Source organism: Cottoperca gobio, chromosome 2 (genome assembly GCF_900634415.1).
Source record: "Cottoperca gobio chromosome 2, fCotGob3.1, whole genome shotgun sequence".
NCBI lineage: Eukaryota > Metazoa > Chordata > Actinopteri > Perciformes > Bovichtidae > Cottoperca > Cottoperca gobio.
The window spans coordinates 866323-882508 of NC_041356.1; the positions used below are offsets into that span (position 1 = coordinate 866323).

General features: G+C 39.8%; 1 pseudogene; it reads right to left on the minus strand.

Moving 5' to 3' along the window:
- Positions 1–455: 455 nt before the first annotated feature.
- Positions 456–564, minus strand: LOC115022401 (uncharacterized; annotated as a pseudogene).
- Positions 565–16186: the final 15622 nt, after the last annotated feature.

Below are 16186 nucleotides of genomic sequence, written 5' to 3' on the forward strand. Positions count from 1 at the left end.
TCAATCCATCAATCAGTGTCTTTTTTCCCTCCACAGTCTCCATTGTCACCTCCAGCCTGCTCTCTCCTCTCACTCTGCACCCCAGCACTAGTCCACACTCCCGCTTAACTGCCTTCAGCACGTCCATTATTGTCTTCTTCTCTCCACCTTCCACCACCACCATCACCGTCAAACTTTTGCTGTATTTAGCCCATTCACTTCCTTGTCCACTCGGCATCTCTTTGTCCTGTCCGTTCCTGTTGTCTTCAGCCATTGTGATCCTTCCGTAAAATTAAACAAATAAACAATCCTCCCCTACTACCTTAAGATAGTAGGGGGCCAGAACATAAAAAAGAAAAACTTTCCAGCAGCAACCGAACAGAAAAAAATTCTCAGTCTGTTGCAAATGTTCAAACAAACAAAACCTGCTCAGTGCTCCTTCTCCTCCACCTTCCAACTCTCAGCTCGAAATTAAATACTTACAGCTCCGGGTATTCCCAGGCTGTCACCCATCCAAGTACTGACCCAGCCCAACTCTGCTTAGCTTCCGAGATCGGGCATTTTCAGTGTGGTATGGCCGTAATCTGAAATAGAGCATGTACACTTGCTGTTTATAGAAGGTAAAACACAATTAATTATCTTTTCTTAAAATACGCGGACAGTTCAATTCATGTATTAATTTAGCTAATTAAGAAGAAAATAAAATGCTGATGAGCTATAGAACAATAAAACAACAGTCAACAGGTGATTGATCAGCATATCTGTTATTTACTGTAAACAAGCAATAAACCAAAGACAATCTCTCTGTTAGATTAGTTCCCTTTGATGTTTGTAAGGTCATTCCCTCCAATCTGAAGAACCCAGTCCTTTGAACTCAATCCTTTGATATTTGGGTATATATGTAGATGCAGAGACATTTGCTTTTCGGAGCAACATAGCATCCTGACTTCGTTTCTTTTATAACAGTTATGTAAACACTAAAGGAAGTGGCACACTCAATATTCTTTCTCAGTGAGTTAATCAGTTAATGAGATGTTAATTTAATGAGAGGACTGTCTTACAATGACACCCCCATTATATGATGAAACGGCAGTTGACCCTGGCTTGATAAGGGAACTTGTAAAGTTGTGCAATCATGCATAGAGTGAGAAATAGGCAGATCATCACTTGTAACGTTATTTGGAAATTATTTAAACAGTAGACATTTAAATTGCTATTACACCAGGCATTGGTCTACCGGTTAACAATTCATGTTGAGACAAATGTGTTTGACTGCTTTGTTAGGATCTCATTGACATGAGTGCCAAAGGTAGGGCATCTACCCACTTTAACTTTTTACCATAACATGTTTTAGCAATTTTTCTTTTGAATGTTTGATTTGCACGTTCTACCAAACCCTGTGATGCCGGATGATATACTGACCCAAATTTGTGTGTTATGCCAAAGTACTTTTCTACTTCTTCAAGCTTATGGCTAGTGAAGTGTGTCCCATTATCTGATCGTATGCAACGTGGAACTCCATACCTTGGTATGAGTTCATTTTTTAACCATTTGATTACAGAATTGGCATCTTCTTTTTTGCAGGGAATTGCTTCAATCCACTTAGTGAAACGATCGACCATTACCAAAACATATCTGTACCCTCTTACAACATTTTCTGCTCCCATGTCTGTATAGTCAATAAATATCTCTTTGAATGGTGCGTCTGGCACAGGAAAACGACCCATTGGACACTTGTATGTTCTTTTATTGTTACATTTACAACAAGTATCACATTCTGTTACAAAGTTTTCAACCATCTCCTTCATAAATGGGTGCCACCAGTCTACCTCTATCTCCCTTGTTGTTCTTAGTTTTCCAACATGCGTGGAGCCATGGGCTTGTTTGATCAACATGTGGCATAGTTTAGCCAGTTGATTGACAGAGCTCTCTTGATCATGGGACCTAGGGATCTTGCTTCAGATCCTACTGCTAATGCCAGTGTGACATGTGGCACTGCTTCAGCTGATAATGCATACCATTGCTGTTGTTCTTTTGTGAGACCACAGAATGCAGCCACACCTTGAGGTCCCACGTAGATGTCTTTGACTTCTATTTGCTCCTTTGTCATGTTATTTTCTTCCTCCCAGGCTTGTTGATACTCTTCGTCAGGTTGACGTAAGTAGTTATGGGTGCAGTGAAGTGGATCAAGTGGAGGTCCATATGGAGCTAATGTGTTGATCCAAGGTTTCCATTCCATGAAAGTCTTCTGAACTCCTGGAGTGTCTTGATCTTCAACAGGCAGCTCCAATACACTGTTGTGGTAGTTTCTTTAATATCTTGGGTAGAGCTTGATGTCATTACCAAGATCCTTTGATCTGTCTGATACTGTCCATGCAGAGGTATTTGTCCTGGAAACTGTATAATCAGTCCATCACTGGAACATAGAATTTGTGCTCCAGTTTTGACCAGCAGGTCTCTACCCATCAGGTTTACAGGACATTTTGGGGAGAAGAGGAAAGGATGTAGCAGGGATTGTTTACCAAGTTCAGTGACCAATGGCATGGTATACTTTTGTTCTTCTGTTCTTCCTGAGTATCCAACTGTCCGAAGGGTCTTTTTGGAGAGAGGTGGTGTTTTTCCTTTCAAGGAAGTTATACAGGACGCTGTTGCTCCTGTATTCTCCATCAATTCCATTTTTTCTCCTTCTATCGTACAGGTGACCATTGGCTCATTCTGAGCTGGAATAGTTTCACCTGCAGTTAGATCCTCTGGGCATCCTCATTGGGAGGAGCCATCCCAGCCCTGGGAATGTTCCCAGGGTTTTCTTCCTCTTCCAAAACTTTGCTGTCCTCTTCATCCTGCAGAACCTTGCTGTCCTCTTCCTCCTCCTCAATAGTTGGGATATCCTCCTCTTCTATTGTTAGAGAATCCTCCTTTTCCTTGGTTGGAGTTTCCTCCTCCTTGTTGCCCATACTGGTAGCAATCTTTGACCCAGTGAGATGTGCTTCCACAATTAAAGTATCCCCGTGGTGGAGGTCTTTCATCATTTCTGTAACGGTTGTTTCCCCCTCTCCATGCTCCTCTGTTCGATACTTGCCCTGGAGGTCCATTCTGAGGAATTTGTTGCTGTCTTTGTGTCTGTCTTGTTGCTTCTGGGGATTCTTCATTATCGTACTGTCCCATTAACACCTGTTTCTTCTCTCTCTTATTTCTTGAAGCCTCTGTGTCTTTCTCAGCCATTTGTGGCTTTGCCAATCTTCTGGTGATTGTCAAGTGTTCTTATTCCTTTTGCACTTCTGTTTGCTTGTGTTGCTCTTCATGATGCACGAGGTGCTCTCTCCAAAGTACATCAGGCATTGTGTCTAGTGCCACCACACTCTTCAGACAGTTTTGGACATGAGCACATAGGGCCTTTAGCACAGCATTTCTCCACAACATGGTAGCTGATGCAGAGGAGTCATGTCTTTCTCCAGTGCTGTCTATCCAGACACCTTCGCTTCTCTTCAGGAAAGCATGCATTTCTTCATCATTTCTTTTCTTTAAGCCTGTCACTGTTGTTATGCTGCAGGTGGTGGGAAAAGCTTCTCTCAGAGCCTTCCAGTAACTATTCCTGTACTGATTGAAGGTTTTGTCGTCGTTCTCGTTTATGTATCCAGCAGTGATATCCATGTCTAGCATCCTCTTTTTTCCTTCCAGTCTGCCAATGAGAGTCCTCAAATCTCCCACACACACACACAGTCTCCTGCTGTGTATTTTTCAAATTCATTAATCCATTTCTGTCCTCCTGAGGTGAGGGGAGACAGTTTGGACGCCAAACTCTCCAAATCACGATGACTCCAAGCGTTTCCTCCTGGAGTTGCCATGAGTGGCATCTGTTGTGCTGTTTTTTTCTCTTCTATCTTCTGTCTGGTTCTATTCGGAATTGGCTGTTCTTTCATATTCAGCTGTCCTTCCACATAGTATGTCTTGAAGTCACTTATTTCTTCTAGGGACATCATTCTGAAATTTCTCTCAGAATTCCTTGAGCTTCTTCCAGCTTGTGTCTGTTCTTCTCTTATTAACTGATCTTTTTCATCGTCAGTATTGTCTCTTGTCTCCCCTTCATACTCTAGTCTCTGCTCGCTTGTTGTTTCTTCCTCCAGTCTTTCCAGGTTGCCATAGTCCGTTCTTTGGCGTGCACCATCATGTTTTTTCATTTCTTTCCATCTCATTGCTTCTTCTTTGCGTTTTTCATCATTTTGTGCCACTTCTGCTATCATTATTTGCTGTTCATTAATGCAATCTTGGGAAACTGAGAATGAATCTGGGGTACGCAGTAGCTCTTCAAGTGGATTTGGAGCAGAGTGAGAGAGAGAGTGGGCATTGGGTAGCTTTTCATCTATTCTTCCCTCGAGTAGTATGACATGTTTCATCAGGAACTCTAGTCGTTTCTCTGCTTCTCAACGTCCAGACATCCTCCCTTTATGTCCAACATGGGTGCCTGTATTGGAGTGGGATTAAAAGGATTGTGACTGGGTGAGTATGCTGGAGGGGCGGAGGCTTGTGTCAAATCTGGGTAGAGTTGAGGTATAGGCTGGATAGATGTAGTTTCTTCGTGTTTGGTGCCTTTTTCTTCTTCTTTTGCTTCCCTGACTACACAGATTGTGTCAGGTGCAGTCTGAGGTATGTTCTTGAAGAGTAGAAGGAGATGCATAGCTCTGGATTTTCTGTTTCCAGCTTTCAATGCTGCTTTTTTTGCGATTCCAAATCTTTGTTTTTCTCCTGTTTTCTCCCATGCTGCCATCTTTTGTTGATATTCTCCATTTTCAAATTCAAACACTGCCCTTCTTTGGTCCTCAGTTGGACCTGGCTGATCATCAGTTGGAAACAGTCCTCTTTCTTGTCATGTGAGTAGTAGCTTTTCTGTCTTTGCTCAAACTTTCTTTCTTTCACTTGGTTTGGTGCAGGCATCCAATCGTTGGTACATGCGTTCTTTGTACTGTGCTGTGGATACAAGTTTTACTTGCTTTGAGTTTTCAGATGGATCCATCATGTTGAAAATTTGAAATCCCACAAACGTTGTTCAGTCAGTGGAGATATTCGAAATTCAAATAAATTGAGCGAGAAATAAAAATTAGAAATCAAAAATGTTTAAAGTTCAAATCTAAAATAGAAATAAAAATTGGAAATGTAAATCTCCTAATTTTAAATCTGAAATCAGAAATAAAAAGAAAACCTGGAAATCAAAACTTTTAAAATTTAAATCTGAAATATAAATATAAATATATAGCTCCTCTTTTAGCTTCAGGCGGGCTCCCGGAGCTGTTATAGCCGTTAGCTCTAAATTAGCTTGACTTAACGCCTCAATTCATTCACTTACAGACAATATTGCTTTTCAACAACACGCACACACGTCCATCAACATATAGTTTCCAAACCACACTGCATTGATACTCATTTTATACAGTTTTCGTTGGATTAAATAAGGTTTTTATAGCCCCCGCTAAGAGAAGCTCACCCTTCTCTCACACAGCCAAATTTCTTTTTAATTACTTTAATTACTCTTATTCAATGTCTATGGTCGTCTACAGAAGATGAATGAATCTGTAGTAAGACAATGGGGAATTCGTCAACCTCCACCACACAGTCACATCCAGATATTCACTGTTAAGGCTCTCTCTTTTTAGCCAGAACAGGCCGCTTTGGCCTTTCCCTCCGTAAAACTCCCACCAGTTGTTCAGACTGCGCTTTCTCCAAAAGACTTTATATTTTAACTTACACTATTCAATCGAGCGCTACTCGAAAACCTTATTTCTTACACCGGAGTCACTTTTAAAACCTTTCTGTGCACATGTTTCATGTAGTATTATCATCACTTTAGCATATGCAAACTTAGCATTGGTTGTTTTTTTACGAGACAGTCGTTAGGGTGGGTTCTTTGATACTCATTACTATAGGATAATAGTACTATTATCCTATAGTATTCTAATGCAATTTCGTATCAAACAGGTTTGCCTACCTTGGTTTTTCAGGCCTGCTTGTGAGTATCAAAAGAACCCTCTCATCCGGCTTCTCTCTCTGCTCGCCCTCGTGTTCAGAAATATCACGTCAGGATCACCAGGTTTTGTCGAGTTTAGGAGCTCTGAGGACGCTATGACTGCCTTTCAAATGAATCCAGCAAACTTCTAAATGATCAAGATAGTATTTATTTAAAGTGATGATGACAGCATTTTAATAATACTCTCAGCTGAGGGCACTTTCAACACACCAAGTCCACAGTCCGAATCAATAAAGAGCCAGTTAGCTGTCTGTTGTGTAACAGATACATCATAAACATTTCGCTATATTCTCCTCGGAAGGGCGTCGTCTTCTCTCATTGGTCCACGTTGGCGCGGTTACGCCCCTTGGTGGGCAGCGTTGTTGTGACGAGATGGAGGTAGACCTGAAACTCTCTTAAAGGAGAAGTGTACCTAAAGTGTTTCACATTCATAACTAATATAGTGCTCATTATACATTTTTGTGCAGAAACACATGTTGTGCAGAAATACATGTAGTGCAATAATACACATTGATTGAGGTGGACAAGTACATGTGATAATCATCAAGTGCGAATCAATACAATCAGGAGTTTATTTACTTACACCAGAGTATATGACATTCATTAAGAGGAATCAACGATAGAAATGTTTGACGGATCATGTAAAGTAAACTAGATAATGCAAATGTGATTTCTGTAGTGACACAGACCGACGCATTAAAAACAGAAGCTCTACCTAATCATCTGATAGATATGATATGCTAACATTTAAATTAAAATAAAGTATTTTTTTAACATATGCTGCACGATTGTGGACCTGGGAGCACCTTTGAAAAAAAACATTGTAAAAACCAAACAAATATTTTTTTTATTCCTCCTTGGCAACTTCATCCTTTAATAAAATAAAGCCCAATAAAATAGTAAATCGCACTTTTTCAGCGTTTTTTAGAGAGCCAGATTGAGGCAAGATTAGTGTGCCTGGCCCCTTTTTGTGAAACCAATTATAATATTCTGCAACATTTTGTTCCTACATAACAAAATTAACTTTTTCCGATCTGGCACATCATTTTTTAAACTGGTCAAAGTTTTTTTTCAGTCTGAATTGAAGTCTTTAAGTGAAAGATGGCCACTCCAACTATCATAAACACTAATTCAGGAACTGACAGCCTGCATCATTAGACATTAGCCCTTATTCATAAACCCATCAGAACTGGAGCATTGACAGAGACATGCAGATGTAAATATCTACACAGACAGTGGTAAAATCCTCATGCTCGAATTATGTTGTGGCCTTTAGACTCATAAGACCAAGCAGCTCTTCCGTAACGCAAAAGTTATCGTCAACTCAATAAATTAACAGCTGTGCGGTTTCTGTGGCATCTGTGCTCTCATCACATGCAATCGAATAAAAATCTAAAGCACAAGTTTATCTGACACTTGATGTTTTAAGTTAGCTGACAAGTCAAAACTGTGTTTCTTTGTTAGAACAAAGACGTACAATACATTCAAGCACAAGTTTCTATTTGGGCCATATTCATTTTATCAATTATACTTTTAGAATCTGTTGTGGGTCAATTAAAAATGGACCACGGGCCACAGTTGGCCCACACCTGGTTTAGGGCATATTGGACATGAAAAGATCAATACGTTTTTGAAACGGAGCCTCGTTCACATACCTAACCTTAAAGCACTCACAAAACAAGTGAGGTTGACAGTTCCTTGACTGGTTTAGGAAGCACCGGAGCAACTAAGGAAAATAGTCTAAAATGTTGACCCCTTATCCTGTCAAACCGGGGCCCAGTGTTGACCCTCTCGACCTCTATACATACACTTCACAAGCCATATGGATCCTGAGCTGCTCGGGGGCCAAAATTTGGCTAGGGGACAGCATAATAAACCTAACATTTGCTCTCAAAGGTACGATTCCGGAAAGTTGGGAAACAAAACACAGATTAGAGTGGCATAAAAATGAAATGGGGACGTGTGTGTCCTGTAATGAAAATGGCAGGGTTTTGCATAACACCGTGGCCAGAAATGTTTAGTTTCTCACCCAACATAATCAAAGGAGAAGCCTGTAGACAGAAGACCTAGAGTAGGGGTGGGGAATCTTTTTCCTATCAAGGGCCATTTTTTTTTTTACAACATCCTTCGAGGGCCATATTAATTATTGAACTCATAACATCTGCAATATTTCTAAAGATGCAGCCCATTCATTTCACTTTTATTTCATGCTGTGCCATGTATCTTTCTGTTTTATCAGAAATCAGCAATCCTTTATTAGTCCCACAACGGGGACATTTATCTCGTCACAGCAAAATAACATATGAAGTTAAAAGGCAGTACACAATAATTAAATAGAATACAAAATAATATAAGTACCAAGTGGTTGATAGAAATAAAGTGAATATTGCACATGGCAGTGATAATTGCACAAATTATAAAAAGTGAGTATTGTAAATGGCAGTGATAATTGCACAGCAGTGGTGGAATAGTCTGTTCTTGGTGTGGTGGTCTACCTGGAGAGAGCTGCTTGTTGAGCCAAACTCCGCCGAAGAGCGTTAACTTTATCCAAACGCACTCGTCCTTTCAGCTCGTGCAGTTCGGCATGTTTCGTGCTGTAATGATGCTCAAATTTTATTATTATTATTATTATTATTATTATTATTATTTCATCACCGCAAGCACAAACTAGGCACACTACTACTTACACAAATAAATAATCGTTCGTCCATTTCTCCTGGAAAGTTCGACATTCCGTATCCAGCTTTCTCTTTTTTACACTCGCCATGCTGTGTTCGCTGATGTCAATGTCCGTCTCCTTTAATATTGAAGTTTTTTACGTGACATGACCACGTGATGACACGTTCCGCTCGTGTTGTGTTCAAGGACCCTGACCTTGGCCAGGAAAAACAGTCCGTTTCTTTTTTCTTTCTTTCTTTTTTTACCTGTGTTTATGAATTACCTCGAGGGCCTGATCAAATGGTCTGGCGGGCCCGGAGGCCGGAGGTTCCCCACCCTGACCTAGAGGCAAAGATTTAGATTCGGTGACAACACTGTCACCGGTAAGAGGCCTCTTTTTGGGTGAATTAAATTTCTGTACCATGCTCCTTCCCCGACAGGTCCACTCAGGACAATACCTTCAAGCTGTTAGAATGACACTGGTGAAAGGCGACCATGTCCAAGTTAGAGCGAGTTAAAGTGACAGAATATGCCAAAGTAATTAAAATAGAGATAGAAAAACCAGCTCTGAAAAAGGGGAAGATGATCAGAAAGACACACTGTAGCATAAATGTGGGGGCCTAATTCACCCATGAGGCTATTCTCATCCTCCTCTTCTCTAATCCCACTGGGACGAGAGGGAGAGGATAAAGATGGCTGAAATAACCGACCTATCAGAGACCCAACCGCACAGACCAGACGACTCGACTATAGAACAAATGGCTTTAGAATGTAGACGAAATAGACTGACGAAATCATGCGGTTTATGTGTGATATACTTGTTTATTTTGTACCCTGCCATTTATAATAACATTGATGACTTATTCACTTATCCTCCTGGTATACTTTTGCCCAAGCTGGACCCAAGACTAACAATCTCTCAGATAGGCTGTTTCTTCCCCCACTCAATCTTGTTAACGATACTACGTACACGTCACAATCCCTTATACCAGGGGTATTCAACTAAAATTCAAAGAGGTCCATTTAGAGAAAATTTCCACAAGCAAAGGTCCGGACATCATAATTTCTAACATACATATAGGGAAGTGACGGCCAAACTTGACAACTGGCAGTCCACGAGAGCTACGAAAAGGGACTGGAATCAGACCAGAGTATAATTTCCCTTGCAGGGGCATACCGAGGGTCTTGAAAATAGCTGAAGGGGTCCCAGGAAAACTAGATTTTTGCCCGATGCCATGGTTTAAATTGTGGAGCTGTGGTATGGAGATATGATTTTTTACAGCCATTTTTGGCCAATTCCGCAAAAATCCGCCAGGTAGAACACCATTTTGGGGTAATTCCGCCTGAAACCACTGGGTGGAGCACTTACTGCCATTGGACAGTATTGCCTGTTTATGATAAATAATTCCATAACGCTAAGTGCTTGGTGGCTGAAATTTTAACGCCAATATCCCTAATATACTAGGACATGGTGCTGTGAATTTGAAGAGGATTGGAGAAGGATTCGTTGTTTAATATTTTATGTTCATAAAGATATGATATGACACTTCCTCTTATTACTATTTTCTCAACAACGCTTCATACTACGTGGCTGAACATTTAACACGAGTATCCAACAGAGCCTTTGAAGAAGATTGATACATTATTGACGGTTTTGACCTGTTACTCTGTTTTTTGCTTCATGCCAAAAATATCTAAATTGTATGAATTTAAGACAGTATTACCTGTTTCTGCTTCATACTTCCACGCATTCCAGAGCCTGATTTGGGGCATGAATTAAAGACACTTTTTTCGGCGTCACATTTCCCCATACCAGAGTTTATCTGGAATCGGACAAGGCTATATATGTTCATATTTCAACAATGCTAAGTCTTAGCAGGCTGAGACTTTAACGCGAGTATCCAACACTGTCTAGGAACTGGTGCTGTGATTCATGTTTTAATATTTTATATTCATAAAAATATGATGACACTTCCTCTTGCTACTTTTTTCTCAACAATGCTTAATACTAGGTGGCTGAAATTTTAGGTACCACACTTACACATGTACCAAGTTTGAAGCAAATCTCAAAGTTTTTAGCTACTTAACTTGAAAGCTAGCCAAAAGCTAAACATTGTCCAATTCACACTGGTGATTCCTGGTTGCAGGGGTTACAGTCCAAGTTTCAGCTTCACTTAGCTTCATGCTAAATGAGAATGCATGTGAATTGGACAAACGGTGTCCAGTGGCAATACATTACAGGTCATTTAGCAGACACTGTTGTCCAGAGTAACTTACAGTGAACTAACTACAGGGACAGTCTCCCTTAAGCAACTCAGGACCTTGCTCAGGAGTACAATGGTGGCAGCCCTTGTATTGAACACACAACCATCCTATTTGGAAGTCATACCACCAGACCACTAGGCCATCGCCACCCAATACCTGAGAGCTAGGCCAAATGTATTGCAATTGGACAAGTTAATTTACGTTACTGTTGCATAACAGCATGTAATTGTTTTGAAAAAGTGTTTGTGTGCAGGGAGAAAGTAAACAATAGAAACATTTCAAATTAAAATATTTATTTTTATTTTAAAAGACATACATTACATTCGACCACAACAATAAAACACTGGCAGAAAAAGGAACTGGTTCGAGTCCGACCTGCGGCCATTTGCTGTATGTCATTCCCCTTCTCTCTCTCTCTCCCTTTCACAATCTGCACTTCCCACTATCATAAAGGCATGAAAAGCCCAAAAAATATAACTTTAAAAGAGTGTTTTTATTATTATTATGATTGTTGTGTTCGCCTTGTGTTTTTGAATTTGAAATTTGACAGTTGTGTTATTGTAAATCAATTCAAATGAGTTCAAATATTCCCTTTATTACATTAATGATAATATTATTATTAATAATCATAATAAATATTCATATACAGTTAGGTCCATAACTATTTGGACATTGACACAATTTTTATAATCTTGAAATTGAACAATCAATATGTACTTTAAGTGCAGACTTTAAGCTTTAATTTGAGGGTATTTACATCCAAATCAGATGAATGGTGGAGGAATTACAACACATTTTATTCGTGGTATCCCCTTTTTAAGGGACCAAAAGTAATTGGACAATTGGCTGTTCAGCTCTTCCATGGCCAGGTGTGTGTTATTTCCTCGTTAGTTCATTTACAAGGACCAGATAAAAGGTCTAGAGTTCATTTCAAGTGTGGTATTTGCTTTTGGAATTTGTTGAGGTCAACTCTCAATATGAAGTCTAAAGAGCTGTCACTATCATTAGGCTGAACCATCAAAACAAACCCATCAGAGAAATAACAAAACATTAGATGTGGCCAAATCAACTGTTTGGTACATTCTTAAAAAGAAAGAACGCACTGGTGAGCTCAGCAACACCAAAACATCTTGAAGACCATGGAAGACAACTGTGGTGGATGACAGAAGAATTCTTCTCCTGGTGAAGAAAAAGCCCTTCACAACAGTTGGCCAGATCAAGAACACTCTCCAGGAGGTACAGTCGGTGTATCTGTGTCAAAGTCAACAATCAAGAGAAGACTTCACCAGAGTAAATACAGAGGGTTCACCACACCATTGGTGAGCCTCAAAAACAGGAAGACCAGATTAGAGTTTGCTAAAACGCATCTAAAAAAGCCTGTAAAGTTCTGGAACAACATCCTCTGGACAGATGAGACAAAGATCATCTTGTACCAGAATGATGGGAAGAGAAGAGTATGAAGAAGGAAAGGAACTGCTCATGATCCAAAGCACACCACCTCATTAGTGAAGCATGGTGGTGGTCGTGTTATGGCGTGGGCATGTATGGCTGCCAATGGAACTGGTCCCCTTGTATTTATTGATGATGTGACTGCTGACAAAAGCAGCAGGATGAACTCTAAAGTGTTTCGGGCAATATTATCTGCTCCTATTCAGCCAAATGCTTCAGAACTCATTGGACGGCGCTTCACAGTGCAGATGGACAATGACCCAAAGCATACTGCGAAAGCAACCAAATAGTTTTTTAAGGCAAAGAAGTGGAATGTTCTGCAATGGCCAAGTCAGTCGCCTGACCTGAATCCAATTGAGCATGGATTTCACTTGCTGAAGACAAAACTGAAGGGAAACTGCCCAAAGAACAAGCAGGAAGTGAAGACAGCTGCAGTAGAGGCCTGGCAGAGCATCACCGGGGACGAAACCCAGCATCTGCTGATGTCTATGGGTCCCAGACTTCAGGCTGTCATTGACTGCAAAGGATTTGCAACCAAATATTAAAAGTGACAATTTGATTTATGATTATGTTACTTTGTCCAATTACTTTTGGTCCCTTAAAAAGGGGATACCACGTATAAAATGTGTTGTAGTTCCTCCACCATTCATCTGATTTGGATGTAAATACCCTCAATTTAAAGCTGAAAGTCTGCACTTAAAGCACATGTTGATTGTTTGATTTCAAGTCCATTGTGGTCGTGTACAGAGCCAGAATGATGAAGATTGTGTCAATGTCCAAATATTTATGGACCTAACTGTATGTGAAGAGACTGTCTGATCACATGGTAATTATTCCTCACAATGATTTACCATGGTAGGAAACACATATATTTAAACATGCAACATTATTTATTTATGTTCTCAATATATTTCAACCTTTGAAAGTCAGAGATATCACATCTCTGATATTTTTGTAAATATCTTTATTGACAGTTTTGTATGAATGAGCACATTTGTAGCATTTTGTTCAAAATCACACCAGTTATATTTTAGTACAAAGTATTGTAATGGAAAATTTCATATGTCCATGTTAAATTCTTATTGTTTAATACTTGGTTCAATTAACTTCTGTCTTTCTCCCTGTCTGATCTGTAACCTTATGTTATTCCAACCATATTCTTCTCTGTTTATCCCAAATGTTCCCATCTTCTTCCCCTCCCCTCTCTCCCCTCTACTTATCTCTTTATTTTGTCTTTCTAACACCTGCAACTGTGGGAACTCTCCACAGCTCCTTTCTCTTCTCCCTTTGTTTGTGGGCCAACTGTGGCAATCTTTGCCCCCTCCTTCCCCTTTCTGTCTTTAAAATACATGAACACACTTTTTTCTGGGTTCTTCCTCACGCAGACTGCTTGCACTCTGTATGATTGATGATCCTTCTGTACAGAATAAATACTTAAAAGACAACTTAACTTCTCAAGAATCGTCATTTCAGTATCATAGACTCCACTGGTAATTTGTTTAAGGACTTGATTAAAATTTCCACGACAGTATCACTTCTGTAAAAAAATTAAGAAATCATTAACCGTCACATCTTCAAATCATATCCTGTTTGTAATAACCACTAACTGTGTAACATTGGAGAGAGTGGAGATGACATCAGAACCTTTCTTCTCGTCTTAGAACTTAGAAGTGTTTTCAATAACCATCATTGCACCTTTCAAGACCTCTCCGTCCGAAAAGGCTTTCTTGTTCTTTATTTAAAAATATGCAGCTTTAAATGAAGCTTCCGTTGCTTTTTGTGACTTGTTCACCGGCCTCGTGAAAAGAGATGCTGCTGCCCAAAGCTGCCTTTAACTCACGGCTTGTTCTGCCCGCAGTGCTGCAGGTGGGTAGTTAGCATGGCAGCTTTTGTGACACGTACCAAAGTGTCTCTCCACAATGTACCGCTTTGCCATCGCCGCACGAATGAGACATACAGACTTTTCTTTCACTATTGTAAAAAATAATTATTTTCCCCAATCATTGTGAAAATAGTTAGTTTTCTTTCGCTTTTCTGCCATGTTTAGCATAAAAAACGCTGGCGACCCTCGATCCCAGATTTAAAAAGATAGGCTTCTTTAGCCCCAATAAAGCAACAGATCCCAAGAAGAGGCTCACTTCTGAATGTGCTGCTGTACGAAACAGCGCCGCCTCCTCCTCATCATCAACATCGTCATCACAACCGCACATATCAGAAGCTTCTCAGCCTGTGACTCAGGGTAATGGATACTGGATACATTCTAATTGCATTATTGCATTTAGTCACTTACAGCCTGTTTGTCTGTCTTAGGTAGCAAACTGTGGCATCGTTTGGACACCACAGTCATGCAGACGAGGTGAACTGGGTGAACCAAACATTGGAAGATTGGAGAACCCCCTTGAGTAATGGTAAGGACAGAACAATGTATATCATAACTTGTATAAACTTGCTGTTGCTTTTCTCTGTACTGCAGCTTCATCTGTGCCCTGTAAAAGGGTATTTTCTAAAGCAGGCAAAATCATAAAAAAAAAGAAACCGCATGACGCCCAGCACTGTGGGAAAGTTGTTATTTTTAAATAAGAATGAATAAATTGTTGTCTCTATTTTACATGTTACATGTTGTCCCTACTAACATAAGCACAGTCACAAACCAAGTAACACAAGCACATTCACATCACAACCCTCTCCCCAATTTGTTTCCACTTTCCCTTTTGGCCCGCCATTGTATCATAAAGACAGACTTGAATAGTATCACTATTAAAGTTATTTGCCTTATGATGTATACAATTGAATTCCTGTGAATTTTGGATATGGATAATGATGTGTTTACCGTACAAGTAAGATTTGTGTATACTATTTTGTTTGTGTGATCAACATGTGTATGAGATCAAAAGAGTGGAATGTAATGTAATTGTATTCCGTCTCTTACTTTGTCTTCTTATTTGTATATGCTCATCTAATCTTTGTCCCACTTACAAAGACAGATACCGAATACACTCTGGTCCTCTTAACACCTTGAGATTGTTGATCTCTTGTATCAGGTGGATTCGTGTAGTTGCATAGCCGTTGTCAGTAAACAGAGCCACCCACTAGGTGGCCATATAATCTAATTGTATTCTCCTATACTTTGAACTTCATTGCAGACGGCTTGACACTCTGAATTGCTGTTCCTTCGTGCAAGAATAAAGAGCTCACTTCTTTAACCAAGTATTTTTATTTCAGTATAATAAATTTACCTCTCACCATCCTTTAGTTTAGTTTGTATCGGCTGACTTCCACAACAAGTATCTTATGTACTATTGGAATACATTTAATACCTTCATATAATGGAATACAAAATTAAATTAAAATCAGATCTTGTCGTGCCCTTGATGGGTGGTGATATCATATATCTATTCATTTACTCAGTCAGACTGAGAAACTCTTGAACACTTGTCCATGTTTGTGATTGGTCATATGCTGCCAACCCCGCCCCCTTTATGTGAGCGCGCTCAGTCAGACTGAGAAACTCTGGGTATGTTGAACTCGCTTTGTAGTACAGGCCTCTGGAAATGAACATGACCCCAAAACAATGTTGCTCCATGGATGTGTAAGTAGGCAAAATTTAGCTAGCAAGTTGGCCATATAAACTTTACAAAGTGATACAAAATATATAAATACATATTATCATCCTGTATACTGTGGTAGATCGCTTCCTTACAGTCAAATTTATTTTTTCTAAGGGCGCAGGCTTCATAAAAGGTTCTTCAATCACTGGTCATATCTGAAAGATCCACATCATTAACTGTCTAATTACAAATGAATTCAATGACATAA